This window comes from Macrosteles quadrilineatus, unplaced genomic scaffold, assembly GCF_028750875.1.
Source record: "Macrosteles quadrilineatus isolate MER2022 unplaced genomic scaffold, UCM_ALF_1.0 Scaffold_1__1_contigs__length_201487025, whole genome shotgun sequence".
NCBI lineage: Eukaryota > Metazoa > Arthropoda > Insecta > Hemiptera > Cicadellidae > Macrosteles > Macrosteles quadrilineatus.
The window spans coordinates 148,543,117-148,555,384 of NW_026542594.1; positions in this window are offsets into that span (position 1 = coordinate 148,543,117).

The following is a 12,268-nucleotide window of genomic DNA, read 5'->3' on the forward strand; positions in this document are numbered from 1 at the left end:
AAATATAGAGGACTAGATGTATACAGAAGATATATTAAAATACAATACGCACACAACTATCAACGTTTACATATGTAAAATTAATGAATTTGTTGTATTGAGTATTTTTAACATTATGACGAAGCCTTAACAAAACATATTTTTTTTTAGGAGTTCTAGGGTGTTAAACTATATTGTATTTATCTTTTGTGGAAGATTCTGTCCACGATTTATGATTGCTAACAATTTAATACAAAGATTTAAGTCTCTGTACGTGAAGACTAAAAACACGGAACAAACTTTAAAGTGATAGAAAAGATTTGATCAGGAGCTGGCGTTTGATACCTTTTGGGAATAAATATAGTCTCTACTTCAAAGGTATACATGGTGAGGTAGCCTCTGGAAGTCCATCTTCAGGTTAACAAAAACGTCAATAGGTCATCTAACCAATTTGGTTAGATGACCTATTGACGTTTTCTGAAGATGGACTTATTTTCAAGTCCGAAACTATAGTAGTGTAATACTGAAGAAGGATCACTTGACGAAGCCAGGTAACTTAAACCATTTAGCTTAAATTTTATACAAGTTGGTTTCACACCAACATTTCATGCACATTATGAAATCTATATAATTAATACGCGAACACGAAGTTTGTCGGTTGAATCCTCCACCATTTCTTAACCGATTTTATCCACTGACGTCTCATTGGAAAGAGCGTGTTGCGTAGATTTGCAAACTGGCCTAAAATTTTTGAAAAAGTCTCTTGGCCTCTGCCACAGTGGCTTTTTAAGTTCCCATGTTATCCTTACGAAGAACATAATATTGTTTACATCAGCTGTTTAATGTAATTGTGTTCTTTGTTTTTCAATTCAACGAAACGCATTGGTTACATTAACTGACTTTGTGGAAATTAAATATCTATCTATATATTAATTACGAAAGCCGATTCTTTGCGTCAAAATTGTGGGCGACTGGGTAGTCGTAGAACGACGGGAGAGGGTTCAAATTAAAGGATAAATAGTGAAATTCCCCAAATTTTAACACAAAATTAGATATAACCTTTGACTTAGTCAATAATATAACGTAAAATGTTCTCCATAAGAATAGCATTAGAAGCCATTTGTCTGTTGATTTTTGTTTACCTCAATACAGCTGATCGTGATTTTAAGCCAGTAAGCAATATAACATTTGGATTTAACTCATTTGCCAGTAAATTCTGCAATGTACTGTATACTGTACTATATAAAACCAGGGATGACGTTACCTACAATTGAGACTTTTGTCGTTATGTCTTAGAATGTTGAAATTAATTTTACTGTGCAATTTGCAAATTTGTGTATTTGTATGTAAATTAGCCAAGCGCATTAAATTTAGCAGAATCGTGGGAGATGGTTAAAATCAAAGTAAATGGAAGTAGAATGGCTGAAACATTTAAGCTTTGGTTTTTTTAAACATATGTTCACGAAGTTTACAAAATTATTTTACTTTGATTACATTTCTTCACATTAGTAGGTTATTGTTGTGCTCAAGGAATGTTTAACATGAAATAGCCCCATTGACTAAATAATCAACGATGCAAGATTAGTTAGAAAAGTTCTATTTTGTTTTTATTTCAAAACATATGTTGAAAATTTATTCAAAACTTTTGTTTTAAATTTCATAACATTTAATTTGTCACGTAATTGTAGTGTTTAATTAGTACAGGTAAAATAGGCATGTAATAACAAAAAAATTGGTCCGTTGATAAAACTTGGTGAACATTTTTCTTTTGTCATAAGAAATAAGAATCTAAAGAGTCCATATACAAATTTTAGGTGGAAGGGTGTTTTTCGGGGGGGGGGGGGGGGAGAATTATCACTTTGAAAAACCGAAAATTCCAAATTGACGAAATAAAGGCACGTGACACATGTTTTTGGGTTATTTTTGATGCAGAATCGAATAAAGATAAGAGTCAGACGATATAACCTCCATATAAAGAGTTTTTGTCTTGATTACCTCTTATATTCGATAATTTTCCCAATTAGTACAGGTAAGTTGATACCAAAAACACCATAGTATAAAAAAAATTTCCGTTGATGAATCAGAGTAAAAACCACTTTACATACCGGTATAGCTTTTGCCATAATAATAAAGAATCAAAATAGCGCATAAAAATAGAAAATACCCCCGCCGCAGCAAACCTGCAGACTAAGCAAATTTCTAATTACCTGACTGGAGTTTCAGTTAAGTCTGTTTTATTTTAAAATAACACAAGGGTTTTAGGTGTTTTTATAAGTACCTAGGGTTGCTGCTACAATTACCCTCCCAATATAGTGTTTTTAGTAAAGTGTGAATAGCTTAGTTTAAAGTAAATACATTTTAAATACATTCCCAAGTCGTATGGAAATATATCTTCAGTTTTGTTGAAAGATCGGAAAATGCCTGAAGTTCAAAGAAGAAATATAGAAAATGGGAGGAGGAGACAATACGCATAAGATACCTTATTATTATTATAAGGTATCTTATGCGTATAAGGAGAGTAGAGAAATAGAGGCCTGGTCTAACAGATGGGTATCCATCCAGATACACATTTACTTGGTGAGATGAATAATATTGGCCAGTTCTGCTATGCAACTTACTTTGGAAGAGAAAAAATATACGAAGCACATAGTGTTGTCACGGTGGTAAAATAAACTTGCCTAATGTCAGATCTTAAAATGAATGTATGCAAGAAATTTTTGACAGATCGAGATATTTCAAATTATTTAGTGGAAACCATAATATTGCCTTGACTATGATAAGTTCAAGTAGTAAGATTATACCAAATCTTGGCGGACCTTATGTTTTTATTGTAAACTTTTGTATTACTCGCTCTACTTCAATTGAGGAAAAGCACAAATGGGTTGTTTACTTCTAGGTTATGTTTCCAGTTCCTCTGACAAACTTATACAACGTTTTTTGACTTAATTCACCAACATAATCCAGACGTTTCAAGTAAAAAATAAGACGTTTCAAAAACTCATTTGCTATTGAAAATTTTAGTGACAATATTAGACATAAGTGAAGGAATTAGTGTTTATGTATTCAACGATCGAGTAGTTACAGTCGAGTTTATTTTTATGATCCAGGAGAGGCAAATAATATATGCTGTTCAAAAAGAGAAAATTAAAATTGCTATGCAAATCTTATAGCTACAAGAGTTATCCAACCTATTTCAACAAATGAATTCATACTTTCAAAACTTTGGGACAGGTAGGCCTATTAAGAGAAACCCCACTGAACAACGTGAGAACGTTCTGATGCGGGGCATATAGCCTACCGTGACTGACAGACAACACTTTAAAATACGGTAACCAACTTTCAATGGTGTCGCTGCTTTAGCCTAATCAAAGCAGATTATGGCTTTCCAGTTGATAACCCAGAGTTTGTGGGTAAAAAATGGAGCACTTAAATGGTTGATATCACTTCACTTTTCAGAATTCTCTACGGAGAAAATTAGTTTGATTAGGGGGATGTCTAGGCAACAGTTTTCTTCAATTCTCAATGCTGGAAAAACTTTGTTGCAACATGTTAGCTCTAATTGAAGTAGATCGTTTAGCATTCATTTGAAGTTATCAGTTAAGTTTAACTCAGTTGAGAGCAGAAATTATGTTGGTGAACCTTGACGACGCAAATAGAGATATTTATAATTAGTTTCTAATAAGTGTTTAAACAACTCTAAGATGTAACTAGAATTACTCGAATTTAAGCATATCGTTTTCCTCGGCGTTATGTTTCATACTATGCGGCTCATTGAGCCGCACGGGTTCTCTAGTTTATATAAATTTGATGAATAGTGTTTTTGATCTCTAGGGACATCAAAATAAAAAAGTATATCGGTCCCCGGTCTAAGTCTCATTGTGCCCCAAACAGTAATAGCTACTTCCATAGGGAAATTCGGTAACATTTTGGGTGAAAGCATGCGGAAGGGTGTTGTTTTGTGTTTTTACCATTACAATTACACCTGGGAAACATGTATACCTACCCTTTTTCTCCGAAACCTACAGGATGTAAAAGAAAGTACTTAAGAATAGAGGTACTGTAAACCATATTATTGTCATTATTTTTAAAAGTTTTACTGTAATTATTTCCACGTAGTATTTCTTTTTAACACACCATACTTACTATTGTGTTAGTAATAACTCTTTCTTTTTATTATTACTGTAAATTAAATTGCTTGAATTGATAATTGACGTTATAAGATTCCTCATTGCATTGTACTGTATAATGTATTCACCCCGTACGTAGAACGGGTACACAGCTAGTATGTCATAAAGATATTGGGTCTTCCTGTGCTATTTCTAGATTTAGACCATACAAAATGGTATTAGTAAAATGTACTGCACGAAGTATGCCCACTACATAATACCTTTGGGTATTAATATAATTATGAATAATGGGTAACTACAATATGAAATTAATAAACAGTTTAGGTGATAAATAATATATTGTAATGATATAAAAGATTAAAAAACAAACTTATGTAAATCATTTGACTATAAGCAAAATAAACAAGTTGTTTATAATAATTATCATCTTCACAAAAATGGTTTGCCTTATTTCAAGTATTTTTGTTCAATGAGTGTTGGTACTTTCTCTTATACTTCCGTATTCAGACATGTAAGGCCTTCACACACCTTGCATAGGTGTGTGCGTGCAAGTAATTCAACTCTTCTTGCAGCTGCAGTGTTTTGTCAAAAAAAATTGCTTATGCATGTACATGACACTAACTTCAGAATAGTTTCTGGGGTTACATCCAATGTCATTTTAGTTGGTAGCAACAAATTCCCATCCTGTCGTGTCCAACCATGGTCCAACCCCACTGTTCAGGCACTAATTTATTGCCGAACCATGGCTGAACTTGGTAATAACATATGTATGAGTGTTGAGCTGCACTATCTGGTGAGGGTAGCAGCGATTCCGGATTTGCACTAGCCTTTTTCAAAGATTTGGAAATAGTCTGTATCCCCATTCATCTACGGAATATTTGCCCTTTTCTCCCCATACATGGAAAAAATAAAGTTTCTCCTGCTTCTTTCGCTTCAATTTGTGTTGAACCTTTTATGTTGAAAGTTGATATGACTTTGTACATAGCAGCCTCAGATTTCAGTATGTTAAGGATATTTTATTTACCTTTCCCAAATGTAACACTCTTGCTGTCACAACTACTAAATGAATGGCCCAGCAAATACGTAGTCTGAGTGTTTGAAGACTGCTATAAAAGAGAAGTCAATGACAACTTAAGTTATTTTTTTAGCTTTTTAAAAATGTTTTGCTTGAAGGTGTAGGGCGGAATAAACTAGAATGAGTTTGATAAACTGCATGATCGGACCGAGGGAACAGTGTGTTATGGGGGCTTTTATTGCGTGAAAATAGGGGTTTCTCATTTTTGGCCCTCAAAACATAAGCCCTCAATTTCTGTTTAAAACTTTTAATATAGTGATAAAATAAATAATGTAGTATATTTAAGTTTGTTTTTAAGATTATTGGTTACAGAGAAGATTCAAAAATTTGGTAATTTAAAATTCCTATGTTATTCTTAAGGAGAATAAGTCAATTTGTTGTAGGTTGCTTGTTTATAGATATATTTCCATAAAACTTGGGAAATGTATTTACTTTAAACTAAGCTATTCACACTTTACTAAAAACACTATATTACCCTCCCTGTAGCAGTAACCCTAGGCACTTGTTAAACCTAGTGTTATTTAAAAATAAAACAGATTAAATTGAAACTCCAGTCAGGTAATGAGAAATTCGCTTTGTCTGCAGGTTTGCTGCGGCGGGGGTATTTTCTATTTTTATGCGTTATTTTGATTCTTTGTTATTATGGAAAAAGCTATATGTAAAGTGGTTTTTACTCTGATTCATCAACGGAAATTTTTTTATACTATGGTGTTTTTGGTATCATCTTACCTGTACTAATTGGGAAAATTATCCAATATAAGAGGTAATTAAGACAAAAACTCTTTATGTTGAGGTTATATCGTCTGACTCTTATCTTTATTTGATTCTGCATCAAAAATAACCCAAAAAACATGTGTCACATGCCTACATTTCGTCAAATTGGAATTTTCAGTTTTTCAAAGTCATATTTCTCCCCCCCCCCCGAAAAACACCCTTCCGCCTAAAATTTTTTATGGACTCTTTAGATTCTTAATTCTAATGACAAAAGGAAAGTTTTCACCAAGTTTCATCAACGGACGATTTTTTTTGTTATTGGTGGCTTTTTTGGTATTATTTTACCTGTACTAAATCTATACCTTTACTTTGTATCGAGTGGAATAACCTTAACAGTTACTCTATAAAATAACCTGGGAATAAAATTTGAAATAGGTTTGTACAGGCAATACATACATTCCTTTCATTAATTACTATAACAAATTCCAATGGGCGGAAAAATAAAATTTTTGGAGTAGATTTTAACCAGGTAACTGTCTGTTGCTCCAAGGAAAAAAGGATAAAATAATATAGCCCAACATGCATTGTATATATATACAATCTATATAGATAGTAAAGAGAGAATCTATAACAGTAAACCCTAGAGGTAGTTTCCGATTCTTTCTGTTTCACTAACCAAAAATATGTACCTATATCAATGCTGATGAATTTGTTTTCTTGATTGGTTTCATTAACATGATAATGGAACCCTAACCAGTGGCAAAAGAGTTGGTAATCAGTCGGTGATTAGCTTTGTTAAATGTAGGCTAAATAAATAATATAAACGGTAAAATGTTTTCAAACAAAATTTACATCCATTGAATGAAAAATAATCTACTATTAACATGACTATAGCTGACATGGCTTAGCTGTCGGCTGTCTGTACATTGCGTCATAACAGCAGACAGCGCTATGTTATTAACTTAAAAATTATAACGGATTAGCAAATAAATACTTTACTATGGTCTTAACAAACTATGAACCCACTGAACGTTTAAATTGGCCTATTTTAAAGAGTGTATAAAATCAATCACAGCTTTCGGAGGAATACCACCACATAAGCTGACACAGAGAGTAGTTTATATTTTATGTTGATCATCAGAAACGAAACTAGGGCAGCCTTTACACTAATTCAGTTGTGCCTTTACAAAAGGAGTAGAGCTATAATATTAGAAATAATAACTGGGCCAGGGTACTAATATGAGCTGTAGTATTGTAGCACTGTATCGATTCTGACACATAGATAATTTTATTCTGAGTTTGTTTAAATATTACAATAGTTTGTTTTACATTTGAGCCTTTTAGGGACTTATGTCCCTACAAGCCACTAGTTGATCAATATAAAGCCCAAAGTACACATGAACTTTTGTGAAAACTACAAGTCACACCCCCATAAACTATATACTTAAAATGTTCGTCATGACGAGAAAACTAGCGCAAAACTATCCATTATTTCATAAACTGCCCTTAAAGGTCGTAATTGCTTTCCAAGGAAACATAGGAAAGTCATAGAACGTCACCAAGTAGCAGAAATCGAGATTTTTTAAAAATATTATCGTTATCATCCTATATAAAAGAAGAACACCTACAATATGAAGATTCCCACAAACAATGAACAAGGATGTTATCGGAAGTGCTACTATTTTGTAGGTAACACGGACTTAACTTTATGATGATTTGCAAAGGAAACCCCTCTAAGGCCGAATTAAACTGGTACGGCAAGGACATTATATATGTTTTCATAAAAGTCAAGCGATTTTAAAATAATATGACTACATCCAAGAAACCTTAATAAAACTTGCATTGAAGGATTCACATTATTCATTCAAGGGAAACAAAAACCCATCTGAACAACATTAGGCCTTACAATTCTGCATATTTTCAGGTAAATATAACTTACGTTATAACAGTAACTAGCCAAATTAATGCCAATTGAGGCAAATAAAATTGTGACAGAGAGGTTATGCAGAAAATCAGGCAGTTCTTAAGTACCTATTGTAAACAAAATTGTATCTCTATAAAAAAATTACTGAAATTTGTAAACGTACTGGTGACAATGGGTAGTACCATGCTGACTACGTTATCATTGACGAAGATCAACATGGACTACCTAATGTGGCTATAAGTGGGAAATATTTGTAGAATACACTAAAAACCAGATCAGCTTTTGAAAAATGGTAAAATATTTACAAGAAATGTTTAGGCTATTATATGGAAATGTTAGGTACGTTGCATCTATGAGTTTAGTCTTTTAAACTCATCGGAAATTATTACTTTTATTCGTTTTTAAATAAGTTAATAATTGTTTTTAAATAACTACTTTACTTCTTTGCAATTGCTCGATTTAGAGCAACATGTACACTAGTCGTTAATTAATTATACTAGCACATTTTTGACGTGAAATAATAGCACGTTTGAAAAACAATGCTAATGACATCAATACACACAGTAGGAATTTATTCGGAAAGAAAACTCCTTAAACGATCTATTTTTAGCCTTTAAATACTACCCTGTGTACGCCACTATCTGCCCTGTATTTTGCTCATTTTCTTTACGCTGCCTCTACCCTAATCACTAATTCAACTGAACAAAGTAAAAATATGTGTGTTATAACATTTTGGATCTATGGTATTGCGTTTTAAACCATAATAAAAGTTAAAATACAATTTAAGAGTGTTACTGAGAGAAAGTCACGCGACCCTGTAATTTGTCTACCTTTTTTCTATCCCACCAACACATCTTACGCTAGTTCTAGCCCGTAACAGTTAAACACAATATTTCAGGCAAGTCCTAGATCGTACTAAGAAATAATGTACAGACAAAACTCTAATTTTATTTATATAGAAGACTAGCTGTGTACCCGTTCTACGCACGGGGATCTTATAATATTCAGTTGAAACCTTCTTATATAAAGAACAGCAGTTGGTTTGCATATTTTAAGATATGCTGGCCAAACTATTATACATAGCTTCATTTTATGTTGTTTTTTGTTGTTCCGGATCGGTATGACAATCAATAAAAGGTTAAATTACCTCTGTGTCTGCCGGTCGATCCTATAACGGTAGGCTTACTTTTATTTTTACTATCTGATCTCGTTTGCATGGCTCAATCACGTCCTGGTTGAAGTTCGTTCGCTACGCTCACTCACCTGTATGTTGGAGCTCGTTCGCTGCGCTCACTTTCCTTCAGGTTAGCTCGTTCGCTACGCTCACTTGCCTTCAGGTTAGCTCGTTCGCTACGCTCACTCGCCTCCAGGTTGCAAATTAGCTGTTGTCATAAATGTAAAAGAAATAATAGTGCTAGTGCTGCACCCTGTTGGTAATCCTTGTAACTTTAATGCTATTGAACATCACAGAACAGAACCAACTTGTTTAATTGAAACAGCTGTTAAGATTCAATAATTTCATTTCTCATAAGGTTAACATGGGCTACCAGAAATTCCACGTCAAAAATCGACAAAAACTTGATTTTCAAGGGTTTACTGTTAAATATCTAACTGTCTCATATTCGATGAAATACGTCTAAAACCATCTCATATATGTATAGTATTTGGAAAATAAGTTTCAGGCGGGACAGTGCTATAGTTATTGAGGAGTAGTTGTAATAAAGTGCGTATTTTAGCGTTACCAAGAGAATGACAGATAGACAGACAGACAGATAGACAGACAGACAGACAGAAATTGAGATAAGGTTTGATTCGGTTTCTCTGACCTATGAAATGTAAAAATAACCAAAAAGTTCATTATTCTAAGCAATGTACAGACAAAACTCTAATTTTATTTATATAGATGTCTCGTGTTCACATAATCTCTCAGTGAACTGATAATTTGTCACTTAGTAATGCTATCATACTTCATTTAAATATTGATCAGTAAACCAAACTATGAACATCGGTTTTTATATGTAATTGTTTTGGCAGAGCTTTGCTACTGCTAAAAAAAGAAGTTTCCCTACTTCTATTTATTTCAAACTAATTAATAAAACAAATAATAAATAAACATGCCTTTATTTATCAAGCCGTTCTCTCAAATTAGTTGAGACAAAGTTTGACATTAAACATTTCGAATCATCCGTGTTAAACTTGGTGTGTAATAATATCAAATGTTAATAAAAATATCTTATGGTACTCCTTACATATAATACGTGAAGGTGATTTCTACGAAACACTACTCCTCCGTTAATAATGGATGGATTTTTAAAAACGATGTGTCAAAATGAATCGACATAATTCAGTTAGTCTATATAATTTTAAGTACTCGGACTCCTTTTACCATCGGTACAGAAAACATACTACTATCTGATTGGACCGTTAATACCCTCTAACATTGAACCAAAGTATGCCCAACTTTATGTATACGACGTAAACACAGCTGTTACTTACAGAATGGGCCACAATCCGTGAAATGCGAACAACTGCAGATGCTTGATCTAAGTGAATCTATCTATATATTAATAGGCAAGCATGTTTCTTTAAAACCTTTTTTCTCAGCTCGTGTGCATCGTGGGGTAAATCTACGCATACCGTTAGAAAGCTATTTTCCTGTAGGTGTGCAGAATCCCTTTATAAATTTAAATAGGCTCAAAGATAAGCACAAAAAATGAGTTTAAAAATTTGAAAAAATTAACATGGATCTTATGCGTTGCCATGTTGGTGACGAAATAACAACGAAATATAAACAGAAAATCAAAACAAATGGAAGAAACTCCAATCACATGTTTTATTTACAGTGTGGGGTGAAAATAGAGAAGTGAGTAAGTTTACATTACATATTTTTGGTCGAGTTTCGACCACTGGACGACCTCTAGTATATATTAATAGGCAAGCATAAATCTATATGTAAAGCCAAAAGTACCCATGAACTTTTGAGAAAACTACAAGTCACACCCCCATAAACCATAAACTTAAACTGTTCGGGAGTGTTGCACGACGTCCAAGTGCCACGACGTCCAATAATATTTTTCCAGTGCCACGACGTCCAAAACATCATTTTTGAGTTGTTGCACGACGTCCAAGTGCCACGACGTCCAAAAGTACAGTAACTGCCAAAAATATAGTCTTTCTACAAGCTTTGGACGTCGTGGCACTTGGACGTCGTGAAACAGCGCACTATATAATTGTAAAGACGTATCATTTGCACCACGTCCAAAGCCTCTGCCAGTTGCACGACGTCCAAGTGCCACGACGTCCAACCAATATTTGACTGTTGCACGACGTCCAAGTGCCACGACGTCCAAAGTGCCTGCACACTGTGAACACTGTTTGCCGACCTCAGTGCATACAGTTCGCATTGCAATTATTGAAGGCAACTAGTCCTAGTCAACTGTTTGAAAGTTGTCAACCGCTTCGTCTTCGATTAATGTTTAAATTATTCAATATTCAATGGTTCTAATTGAACTAATTATTGCATTAGCTTAAATTTTTTATATGTAAAATAAATACTATGTCACCGTAAAATGTAATGATGCAGTATTTCTGTTGTTATGATTGCATAATTGATTTCTACAAAATAGAGCTATGTCATAGAAACGAAATAAATAAATGACTACCTACACTATTCACTATATTGTATGATTAATACAATAAATTAATCACTAGCCCAAAAGTAAATATGGTTGGTTTAATGTGAGTAGTGGTAGAATTCTAAGTACTGCAGTAGAATAGAATTGTCATACTATATCAATTGGTAGCAATTTACTCGTAAGATAAAATGTATGCACAGTTTTATAACAGCTGTAAGACTTCCCATTTAAGTACCGGTATCATTGAAATTGTATAACTTCCATTGAACAGAAATGAGATAAGTAGATATTGATACACAGATATATGAATTTTCATACACTTATAATATGACGAATTCAAAAAAGTTTTATCCGTCAAATGTGCTAAATATTATGTAAACTATCAACTTTTTAAGCTATAATGATGTTACTACAATGGTTAAAAATGTTTCCTGTGAAACAGTGGGAATAATTCGTTTTAAAAGAAATCATTCATCATGGATATAGGAAATAATTAAGATTCTATAATCATTGCCCTATCAACCTAGGCCCTTTTCCTGAGTGTTATGAGGTTTATGTTTTGATTTATTTTTGTGTAAACCGTAATATAATCCCCCTGCCACAGCAAATCTGTAGACTGAATTTTCATTTGCCTGATTATATAATTTCACTAAAATATGTTAGAAAATTAACCTTTTTCCATATTTATTTATATTTTCCTATTTTTCCTATTTGTCGGTATGGAACTATTGTGATAGCTTTTTGTTTACAGTGCAAACCATGGATGTATGGATGGATGGATGGATGTTTGTGACAAGCAAACGCGAAAAATACT